The following is a 12,888-nucleotide window of genomic DNA, read 5'->3' as shown; positions in this document are numbered from 1 at the left end:
CCAAGGATGCTTGTATTCCAAGGACCTTGGAATACAAACTATTCATGGAGGTCTATTAGCACCAAAGGTCTTATGCATCTCCAGCAATATGTAACATTTTGAATATCAATACAACTGCAGATAATTTGCACAACCAGCATTTATCACAGAGCTATGCAATCTATGGGATGTGGGTGGCACTGTGGGTTAAACCACAGAGCCTAGGGCTTGCTGATCAACAGTTCAAAAGCATGTCAAAGTGCAAGTAGATTAATAGGTACTGCTACAGTGGGAAGGTAAATGGGTAAACGCCGTTTCCGCGTGCTGTTCTGGTTCACCAGAAGCAGCTTTGTCATGCTGGCCACATGACCTGGAAGCTGTACGCCGGCTCATAGCTGTCAAGTTCTCCCTTTTTTAAAGGGAAATTCCCTTATGCTGAATAGGCTTCCTCGTGAGAAAAGGGAAAACTTGACAGCTATGCAGCAGCTCCCTCGGCCAATAACGCGAGATGAGTGCTGCAACCCCCGAGTCAGTCACGACTGGACCTAATGGTCAGGGGTCCCTTTACCTTTTATGCAGTCTATGGGGGTGAGGGTAAAGAAAAGTGTGTGGGCATACTGAATTACTGAAATTGGTTACAAGTTTTTCGTTCTTTATTTGTCTGGAACATCAAAATAGAGCTCAACCAGTCTGTCATTGAATCTCCAAAACAAGCATATCCATGATTGGATGATTATAGCTTTCAAGATCTACACTAATTTTCTCCAGTCAAAACAGTTATATGACAATTTCCAGGAGTCTAGCATTCTGTTTCCAGAATGGCCAACCTGATATCTATTCAGCCTGGCAGGATGGGGTGGGGAGAGATCTTCAGATCTGCTAAAGAAATGAATGGGACTCCTACCTCCCCCAAACTCTTGCTGTGCTGTATAGTGCTACAGGGCTTCTAGGTCCAACCCTGAACATTCAATAGCTAATCGGATACAGGCAAAGAGAGAATTCTCAGCATGCACCCAGCCAAACCCTAATTCTCACCCTCCAGGACATTGCAGTTTTCTTGACATGCTATCTTCCTAAACTCTGATTCAAAACAATCATTGAGAGTATGCAGATTAAGATCACCTGTAAGCATGTTGATACTTGAGACTAAAATGTCAGATTTAGCACATTATACTGAGAAACTACTAATAAAGTTTTATACTTTTTGAAGAGGTTTAATAAATAATAATAATAATTTATTATTTATACCCCGCCCATCTGGCTGGGTTTCCCCAGCCACTCTGGGTGGCTTCCAACAAAATATTAAAATGCAATAGTCTATTAAACATTAAAAGCTTCCCTAAAAGTCTGGTAGTTGTTTTTCTCTTTGACATCTGGTGGGAGGGCATTCCACAGGGCATGTGCCACTACTGAGAAGGCCCTCTGCCTGGTTCCCTGTAACTTGGCTTCTCGCAGCGGGGGAACTGCCAGAAGGCCCTCGGCTCTGGACCTCAAGTGTCCAGGCAGAACAATGGGAGTGGAGACGCTCCTTCAGGTATACTGGACCGAGGCCGTTTAGGGCTTTTAAGGTCAGCACCAACACTTTGAATTGTGCTCGGGAAAAAGTAAAGATCCGTGACAAAGAAGGTTTGTTTGAGAGTTTCTCCTAAAATGTACCCTTGAGTTTAACTGTGCAATTAACATTGGGCACAAGGCATCCCAGAACAGCTGTCACTTACAGAAGAGCTGTTTCCATCCCTGAATATTAAACATGCAGAAATATTTTTTACAGTAACAAATTTCTGAAATCAAGCTTAGTTTATTTTTTATACTTCTAGGAAGAATATGCATTTCAATACAGACTAAAAGACAGACTAGTTACACCATATATTATGGCACAATACTAAACCATTGCCTATGTTACCAGACCAGCTAGAGGAAACAAAATTCTGATTTCTCTAAGAAATGCCAATTATCTTTTTATATTTTTGTCATGTTTGTTATGCTTTTGCTCTGTTCACTTATTTCCTCACACTGAATTACCACAATAGCAGCTGCTGACGTGGCAGCACTGACTTGACCTCCAGTCTGCAGCTTACTGGGAGGAGAGGAAGGAGGTGGTAATATGGTGCAAATGCACCAGTGGAGTTCATCCAGCATTCCTGCTGGTGTATTTGCTCCATACCAACCTCAGCTCTCTTCTCAATAAGCCACAACAATGCACCACTCCTCCACCACATGCTACAACATTATGATGGCTAGTTAATACAATATATAAGAATACTCTCTAGAATATACAATCTAATCAACATCAGACTTAAAAACAGGATACACGTTTCATATATCATATATATAGTCATATTCATGTAGCTTGACAAAAGAAACTACTGTAATTCAATTTTTGACCTATCTCCTAGTAAAGAGAATGTTTCTGATAGCCATGCCTTATCATCTACACAACATATTGTGTAGAATAAGTCTGCCTTATCATCTACACAACATATTCAATTGCTTGTGCTGGGTTTTGCAAATCTATTAATCTAGTTTGATGTGGTGTTCACTTTGCTGCAATTAAGGACAGTTGACATATTCTACGTTTTGCCCCTAATAACTTTTCAGAAGTCTAATATTAACCTGCCTACACACTTACAATGCATTTTCCTCTCAAAAGAATTCTCAGCACTGTAGTTTACCCCTCAGAGTTACAAAAGCAACCATTAACAAACTACAATACCTAGAACTCAGAGGGAAAATGTGTTTTGAATGTGATTTAAAGGTATAGCATGTAGACACAAGAAGATTCCTTTTTAATATTATCCTAACAAATCACACAATTAAAAAGCTATACATTCTATAAAAGTGTAGAATTCTTAAACAATCTCCTTTATGTACTTTAATTCTTTTCTGGGTGGCAAGATAAAACATCCAAACATCAGCACTTGAAAATGTTAGTAACAAAACTGGTGTATTTTGTGTCTGTTAACTTTAACATTTTCTACAGAATATTTGAACCAAGGGTATATTATGGTAATTATTATTCCTCCATTTGCTACACTAATTATCCCCCACCCCTTACTTTCAGGAGTGGCTGGACCTTTTTGAAATATCACAATTAAAATATGCAAGCTGTGAAAACCAAAACCAAGCAGAAATATGTTGCTTAAAGTTACCTTTTCAACCAATTATTTGGGAAGATTTTTGTTTCTTAAAAAGGATTTAATACTTCCTTTCATGGAAAGATTTTCTTTAAAAAATCTGGATTGGAAGTTACTTACTAACTACAGCAAATGAAACACCACATCAACAATGAATCAAACCAAACTGTCATAATATAGTTGTTTTTTAACCTTTTGAGAATATATTTGTCCATTATGCAAACAAACACAGGCCATAACACATTGCTAGTTTAAAGTAAAAGTTTCCAAAAAGATCTAAAACTCAATGTTTAACTTCAGAAATTCCACTGATTGTTTAAAAGGATTTTATTCTTAACATGTTCAGGGTTCATTTAAGTCACGCACTTACCTGTACTCTGTTTTAGCTATTAGATTCACCTTAATGAACAACAAGGACAAAGAGTGGGAACTTTGCACTTCATTGCAATTTTAGAAAACCCAATAAAGCAGATTTGATTTTTTAAAAAAAGTAAAAACAGAATCAGCAACAAATTTCTGAAAATGCTTTACACAGGTGAAGTAAATAGAAGGATATGAGAGAATAAACTATCATAGGCAGGAATAGGCTCACCTAGTGATCATTTTTACCGTATGAACTTCAACGAGTATATGCATGCTCTCAAGTTAAATCATTTTTAAAGTGTTACCAGAGGGGACAGCATTACAGTACAGCAAATCAGGCTGCGATCTTCAACCTCTCGTACACTGAACTTAATTTTAAGTAAATTGGGAGCAGTTCAGCAATAAAACAAGAAACTGGGAAATAACACATCACCAGTTAAGTTAGCCCTTAAAACCATTTAATCACCTTAAATATATTTATCAAGGTAAATGGGTAGTTCCTCCCACTAATGTCAACATATATGGTATGTATGGGCAACATGCAGGTTTTAATTTGAGTGAACTGAAGGCATGGTGTGCGTGCTCAAAACCAAAGACAAAGCAATTCGTCTAGTTTTAATATTGGTATCTAGAAGGGTGTTTTTTAATTGATACGACTGTAAAGGACCCAAAATGCAAACTGGACTAATTACTCTCACATCAAATAGACAGACCAACCGACGATACACATAGGTTCCAACTCTCAATTTCAGAACTGTATTTCTGCTTTCTAGCGACAGATGACTGACTAGGCTTAAGTTCCACAACTTGTAACTACGAACTCCCACAATAATACCTCAAGAGCACCATCATTTATTCTTCCTTCATTCCCAGCCCTACCACCGATAAGAGACACGAAATCCAAAATCTACTGCGCACATTGAACATTTTCCTCACTACTTTCAAGAGTTGGAGCAAGAACCTAAATCTTAACACCACCAAACAAAACCGAAGTGACAATAACAGCATTTACTTATTACCTCAGAGAAGTCGAGAAACAAGAGGACTTCGCGGGGATTGGGGAAATGAACAGGGTCCAGATCCACCGGAGGGGGGGGGACCACTCTCACACCGACGGCCCTCGTTCCCTCCATTGCGGGGCAAAATTAAATGTGCCCAATTCGGTTCCGCAGCAGGACATACAAATAACCACTAGCATAGACGGCTTTCATACATACATACATACATACATACATACATACATACATACATACATACATACATACATACAGTACATGCATATACATATACACACGGCTATTAGCCAGGGCAGTAAAATGGAACCTCCAGGTTCAGGAGCAGTTTGCTGGAGCTTTACCCCGTTGCTGAGCAACAAGAAACTTAAAGAGGGCTTGGGTGGTTTCCCTCAAGCCCTTCTTGTCCTCGGCTATTAGAAACGGGACTCCGGGCCAGAGGGATCCAGAAGTGCAAGCGTCGAACCGCTGAAAACAACGAAAGTTTGCTAATCGTGAGCGACTTCGCTGTTGATTTCAACGGGTCAGCCCTCGAGTGCGAGATTTCGCTCGGGCTGAGGGGCCATCAGGAGACCCGCGGAGGGAGAGAGAGAGAAGCCGCAGGCGGGCATAGAAGTGTGATATGGAAAAACCGCGCGAAGCTAAGCCGACCCCCGCGAAGCAAGCGCGGATAGGGCGCGAAGAAACCTGTCGGTCGGTCACTCACTCTCCCGTCTTCACAGCCGCCGTCCCCTTTCCCCGCTCCTTCGTCGCGTCCCCTCGGCTTCAAGCATCCCTCCGGCTTGCGCTTCGAAGGTGAACTTTTCAGCGCGCCAGCAGCCCCGGTTGTCTCCACAGCGTGCCCGGCCTCTGTCCGCTGCTGTCGCGCCACCGCCACCATCGCGGCGGCTGGCGGGCGAATGGAGCGCGCCAGCAACCGGAGCGGATTTTATAAGCTCCGCCCCCGCCGCCTCTCGCCACGTGCAGCGCGCGGTGCGAGGGAGGGGAGGAGCCAAGGAACTGAGGTTTTCACGCTCCGAAAAAAACGCTCTCCTAGCTCCCACCGCCAAAAGCCAGTTGCAAGCATATTTTACTTTACTTTTCGCCTCCAAGGGGTAGAGCGAACCCAAGGACGGTTGGCTTGGCCAGCCATAATAAACCCCAACCAAACTGAATAATGCATAAACAAGTGAGAAAACATCACCACAAACACACACTGTTCTTCAAGCAGGCTTCCGGACAGATTGGAAATTCCCGATGTTAGTACAGTTCAAGGCAGCCCATCAGAAGCCGTCGTATATTCTAGGACCTAGACAACACTTTCTGTCTTGTTTGTTTTCAGTTCCAATATTTTAAAAATAACTCCCCACCCCATTTGTTCTTTCTCCCATTCCTTCCTCACAGATCTGTGTCTTCTGTGGCTTGAAACCTGTGCAATTGCAAGGTTCTTACAGAGGTTGAATTTCATGACCATTTGGAGACAGGTCAAAAAGCAGGGTAAAAAAATAACAGATAACCAGACACACCGCTGTGCCTCTGGTCTTGAGATGCATGTTTCCAGGGCCCACGCTGTTTTGTGTGTGTGTGATTGCATTTTGCAATTGCAAGTTGCTACTAATGCTGTATTTAAAATGGTTGCAAACTTGCAAGCCGCCCTGGGACCTTGGTGAATAGCAGGTTATTTCTACACCAGGTTTCCCATCCCAACAGGTTTTGTGGTAACAGCAGACAAAAGCTTGCAAGTTCACTCCTTAACATCTTCAGGTAAAGCTAGTGTAGACGCCTAGCTGAAACCCTGCCAGTCAGTGTAGACAATACTGAGCTAGGTGGACTAACGGTCTGACTTTGTATAAGCCAGCTTCCGGTTTTCCTATGTAAAGGGTTGCCATATTTAAAAAACTACAAACCAGGACACCTCAAAAGTTGTTGAGCTTTTAATAGTAGAAGCTACAATAAATTTTGAATTTTGGAGCTTTTTCTGGCATTTTCGGCACAATTTAACCCTCTTTGACAGATTTATCCGAAAAATATTCCAGGATGCCATTTTCAGAGGCGAATTTCAGGACATGTCATGGGAAATCAGGGTGTATGGCATCCCTACACTGCGTAAGGTCTGCTGACTCATTCCTTGATGCAGGCCAGAATTTCAGAATGCTCTGGGAGAGGCATAAACAAGTCCAGCCCAAGATTTACAGAGAATCCTGGAATAACACCTGTAATAAACTTTTAAACAAATTACTTACTCTAAGCTTCAGTCCGGGTTCTTCATTGTAAAAGCCCCAAGCTTCTGAAAACAAGAGTGATGTGCAGAAACCTGCAGATGAAGCTATTTGTGGTATGGAGAGTTTTCAATGGCACGGTATAAATAACCAAGGCGTAAATAAATGCCAATTTGTTTGTTTCATTTTAATGGCTTTTTACTTAGGATTCTAGATGCAGTCTTGCTGAGGAAAATAAAGTTCCAGCTAATTAGCCAAATTCGCCACCTTTATAGAAAGTGTGCTGCAAGTTTGGTCAAGGTCACAGTGACTCTGCAGAAACCCACTTAGCAGCTGCGGGATCTTCTAGCTTACGGGGGGGGGTAGGCTCTCTCAGCCCTGACTGGCTAAAGGAAAAATCTACTCTCCTGTATCCAGGCTTGCTCTGTTTAAAAACTGATCTTTGACCTGGGTCTGGGCTCCTCTTCGGACGAAGGATCATGTTTCTGCCACCATGTACTGGATGCAACTTGGTGGTGGTCACAGCCTGCCCCTTCTGTTTTCTTGTGTCGTGGAAGCTGAAATTCTAACCTTTACCAGAACTCTGCTGAATCTGGTCTGAAACTCCTACCCTGATGATGGATTTAATGCAGTGATGGACAACCTTTTGAGCTTGGTGTGTCAAAATTCGCCAAAAATCCAACCATAACTCGGGTGGTGTGTCACTTCGAGAAAGAAACCATCATTTTGCGATATTTATAGTTTAATTAACAAAAATGTATAATTGTAATATATAATTGTATTTAATAAACAAAAAACTAATTATTTAACCAAACCAAACCAAAAACCCCTTATTTATCACAAAGTGCCCAGAGTTGTTGAACTTTTTGTGGGGAGCTGCTGACCAAAGTTTTGGAGGTTTTTTGGGGGTGTGTGTGTGACAAAGGTGCTTTGCTTTTTTTGGGGGGATGACCCAAAGCTGCTGCGCTTTTTTGGGGGGAAAGAGAACAGAAATAAATGATGAATAATACCTTCACTGGAACTAACACGCAGCACCAACATAGTCTGCCAAAGCGCCAAAAAAAAACCAGCACAGAAAGGGTTAGAAAACACAGTGGAGACAAGCTCTAGCGGAGACAAGCTGTAGGAGGAGCGGGAGAACAAATGGGGGGGGGGACAACAGCAGCAGCGTGAATGGGCCGATGGGGCGTGTGCCAGCAGTGAGGGCTCTGCGTGTCATGTCTGACACGCGTGTCATAGGTTCGCCATCACTGATTTAATGGATGGGCTAATGGCTTTTTGTCATTCTTCACAACTTCTATCCCAGTGAGGCCCTGGCCTGCCATCTTCCCTTCAATACTCAAAATATTATCCAAATTCTACAGTTCTTTAATTTGTAACATTCACCAACACTTGCAGTGACGGGTGCCCTTGCAGACCCAAACTCGGTGACACCCCAGATCTGTAACACGCCCGAACAAAAGCGAGTGTGTAACGTGTTGGAAAACCAATGCTGGAAGTGTGCACCAGCATGGGGATCCCTGCATGGGGAGCTGCTTATATAACAACGGTCCAAATTGCTCATCCCCGCCCCCCCCCCGATGGATTATGGTAATTCATAGCCCACATTATATTTGGAGCCACCCATATGAGCAGTAAAATTGGTAGAAAATGTTGATAGAAAGGCCATATCCCCTGGGCCCACTTCTGATTATTATAAAAGGCATGCTGTTGTGGTTTTTTTAAAAAAGGAATTGTTATACTATTACTTTTTTGGGCGTTTGTTTCCTTACTTGCTGCTATTGGCCTTGTTTCACATGCTTTGCCTATGCTAAGTCAGAGCAAAAACAAAAACAAAACTATGGCGTGATAAATCCCTGAAACGAGATATTAGATAAAGTGAATAATACTGAAACTCAACTAATTATTACTCAAATAAACATAATAGATTTAAACTTCCCAAAAGAAATTTTTATATAGAAAAACAATGAATTTCTCAAAGTAACCTCTAAATAAAGTAAACCTTGACGAGGTGCCGGCTAAGTGACTCGTCTCACTGAAAAATCTCTGTTTCCTCAGAAAGGAAAATGTTTAGGGGCTAAGGTTTTCTTATAATCAAAAACTAAACAGGAGCTGTAAACTCTGAAAAGAATTGAAAATTACATAGCAGTCAGGGATAAACTTCCCCAAGATAAGACTACTGTATAGTTGTTTAAACTAAAGGTTAGCTAACCTATGGGACAATTCAACTAATGAATATCATTGCTCTTAGGAAAAGATTAAGTAAAGGGCTGTAAAAGCTCTCCTAGTTGTGATGTTGAGACGCCATTGTTCATTGAGCAGTCTGAACAATGGCGTCTCAACATCACAACTAGGAGTCCCATAGGTTAGCTAACATTTAGTTTAAACAACTATAGTCTTATCTTGGGGAAATTTATCCCTGACTGCTATGTAATTTTCAATTCTTTTCAGAGTTTACAGCTCCTGATTAGTTTTTGATTATAATAAAACCTCAGCCCCTAAACATTTTCCTTTCTGAGGAAACAGAGATTTTCCAGTGAAACGAGTCACTTAGCCAGCACCTTGTCAAGGTTTACTTTATTTAGAGGTTACTTTGAGAAATTCATGTCTTTTCTATATCAAACTTTATTTTGGGAAGTTTAAACCTATTATGTTTCTTTGAGTAATCATTAGATGAGTTTTAGTATTATTCACTTTATCAATATCTCGTTTCAGGGATTTATCACGGCATAGTTTTGTTTTTGTTTTTGCTCTGACTATCCGGTATACATTCCCGTGATTGTCTTTTTTGCCATTTTGCCTATGCTAAGGACAGGATCTAGTCCATTGCCTTACATTTGATAGTTAAATTTTTATTGCTCTTTTACACTGGAAACTTATAATTATTTCACAACTAGATGGGCTGTAGGGAAATAGGAATTATGGTACATACTTTGATTAGGAACTTTTGAGAACTGAGGCAGCCTGTATCAGCATACAGTAATGTGGCATAATGTTGGGAGCTAACTTTGAAGGAGCGATTTATTACCAGCATTTGAAAAAATTGTTTTGAGGTTGGGGAAAACATCCAGAGTTATGAAAGGGAGCCACCAGTTGCCAAGTGTTTCCAGTGTTTGCTCTTTTTAAATTAAATTTTTATTACATTTTGTTTGCATACATCCATATACATTTTCCATCCATAATTCAGGCTTAGCCTAAGAATAAGCAAACACATAAGAGAAAACAACATTACATAACCACTTAATATATTTCCCACCACCCGTAATCCATATTTGTTGTGTTTAATTATAAAACCTTAAAAATTCTAAAATTTTATTTGACTTCCGTCTACTACTTCAATTTGAGTCCATTTTTCCTTTCCTTAACTGCCTTCTTTAAATGTTTCCGCTTTCTTGGTATTAAGTTGTTTGCTTATAATAACTTTGTCTTTTGCAAAAATTAATCAAAGCATAATAAAGGTTTAATTTGAGAACAATGTTTTTCTAGATAGTTTTTATAACACTCCCATTCCTAAACAAACTTTTGGCTTGTTCTATTCCTAATTGTTTCTGTCATTTTAGCCAACTGTATATATTCAAATAACTTTACCTGCCGGTCCTCCTTTGCATTCTGCTGGAACTGGCTCACACTCAGCAGCCACACTTTACAGGTGGGTGAGGCCCTCCACCTCCTGCAAATCACCTGACATCAGAAGATTAAACTTCAAAAGAAGGGTTATTGTTTGGGTGCTGGCTAATTGAAAGCAGCTGGGGTGGTGAGCGTGCTCCAGGACCTTCCTTAAAAGCAGGCCCTGCCGCCCTTTCCCTTGTAAAAGGAGCTGACTTTGTAGCAGTTTGGCCCTTGCCTACTCTGCTATCTCAGCCAGCAGGTGTTTGCATATTTTGTACTACAACAGTTTTCCCTGTGTAATATCTGGTTGCAGGTAAGAGTGTTTGTGCTGCTTATAGCTAGTGCTAAACATTTTGTGAATCTTTGTACTTTTGTCCATTTACTGTATTTATTTCCCCCCGATTTGAACTACGGTATAAAATGGTGGTTTTCTTGAGTCAAAATGAGAGTACCCCTAAACAATTCTTTTGCAGAAAAAGCACTGCTTATAGCTATTATTATTATTATTATTTGAGAACTTTAAAATGGAAAGCGCAATGCTGGTGGTCAACAAAAGAGGTTTAAAGAGTGTCTCAAGGCAAATATTTAAAAAATGTAGTATAAACACCGACAACTGGGAAATACTGGCCTGTGAGCGCTCCAGTTGGAGAACAGCCTTTGCCAAAGGTGTCATGGGCTTTGAAAACACTTGAACTCAGGGCGCAAGGGAGAAACGTGCTAAGAGGAAGGCATGCTTGGCAAATCCACACCGTGATCAACTCCTGCACAGAAACCAATGTTCCCACTGTGGAAGGATGTGTGGATCCAGAATTGGCCTCCACAGTCACTTACGGACTCATTGTTAAAACTGTGTTTATGGAAGACAATTTTACTTGGCTACAAGTGTTCGCCAAAGAAGAAGGGATGTGTGGTCTAGGGTCTGCTTTACTATGACAGCAAGCCTTGCTGAAGGGGGCAAGATTGACTCCGAAATGGTTGACATCAAAGGGCTTTTAGACTTGGCGTCATCACTTTGAGGAGACGCAGGGGCAGGGGCAGGATATAAAAGTGTAGGCCAGGCATAATGTGAGACAAGCCTGTGACCCTCAGCCAAGCTGAGAGCCTGGTGGAGGGAAAGTTTGGTTTTTGTGGGGCGCCCTCTGGGTGAGAGGCTGGGGGAATAGAGTAGTTAGAGCAGGCATCCCCAAACTCTGGCCCTCCAGATGTCTTGAGACTACAATTCCCATCATCCCTGACCACTGGTCTATTAGCTAGGGATCATGGGAGTTGTAGGCCAAAACATCTGGAGGGCCACAGTTTGGGGATGCCTGAGTTAGAGGGTTTACCATCTACTTCTGACTGTGTGATGTGTATATTACTGTGCCTTAGTTTGCTATTCTGTGGCCCAATCCCCCATCTGCTGATGGTGTGAATGGTGGTGCATTAATGCTCCTGGGTGGGCAGGTAGCAGGGAAAGGCTGAGATGCTGCCCCAATTCCAGTGGTGGTAGGCAGGGGAAGGCAGGGCTGACTACCACCTGGGGCAGAGACCTAGGTGTTTGGCCTCTGTTCCTTGTTCTAGTCCTCTCACTTCACTGGATGTCACTGGTAGCACTGAGCCCTCTGGTCTGGTGGTGCCGTTGCTGAATGCCAGATCAGTCTGTAATAAAACAATGTTCACCCACAACTTGATTGTGGATAAGGTGATTTAGCTTGCATTACCAATATTTGGGTGAATGAGCTGGGTGGGCATGTCCGTACCCAGCTGCGCCCACCTGGGTTTTATGTACTGCACCAATTCAAAATAGACTGGGAGGCTGAGGTAGGGGTGCTGCTATTGCCTATAAGAACACCATTTTCTTGACCAGGAAGTCTTTTGATCTTGGGATGGGCTTAGAGGGTCTGCACCTGGTCAGAGAGAATGAGGATGCTGCAGGTCTACCAACTGCCCTGTTGCCTGGCAGCATCTCTGACCTGGCTGGCCATGGTAGTCTCTGTGGTATTGTTGGAGGACCCTAAAACAAGAATTCTGGGTGGCTTCAATATCCATGGGGAGGCTGCTGTCAGGCCAGCTTGAGACTTCATGGTCTCTATGACAACTACTGTATAGGCAGTGCTGTAAACTTTCAAAAAAAATTTGCAGGAAAATCCCTTATTCAGCACCCTTACTTTCATATTTGGGAGTTGACAGCCCCATAGGATTCCTTATCTTCAAATCCGGGGGTTGACAGCATAGACTATAGGTCATTCTCAGATGGTCATTGGTCCAGCACCCCAGCATGGCACACCCTTGATGTAATATTTGCTCCAGGTGATATGAGAGTGTGCAATGCATTCCCTTGTTATGGTCAGTATCTGGTTAAGTTTGGACCAACAGGGACACCTCCTCCCCCCTGTAAGGGTGGGGGGGCATTTGGGTGGTACACCATCAGAGATTGATGGAACTTGATGTGTTTTTAAATGCCTTGGGGGACTTGGCAGTGGAGAAAGCTGATGATCCCAGCAAAGCTCTGGTTTCACTATCGAATGGCAAGGTGAAATGGGTGGCCGACACAATTGTTCCTGAGCACCCTCTCCGGCATTTTGAAGCCCAAGCAGCTCTTTGGTACTCTGA

Source organism: Zootoca vivipara, chromosome 16 (assembly GCF_963506605.1).
Source record: "Zootoca vivipara chromosome 16, rZooViv1.1, whole genome shotgun sequence".
NCBI lineage: Eukaryota > Metazoa > Chordata > Lepidosauria > Squamata > Lacertidae > Zootoca > Zootoca vivipara.
This window is presented reverse-complemented; position numbering follows the sequence as displayed.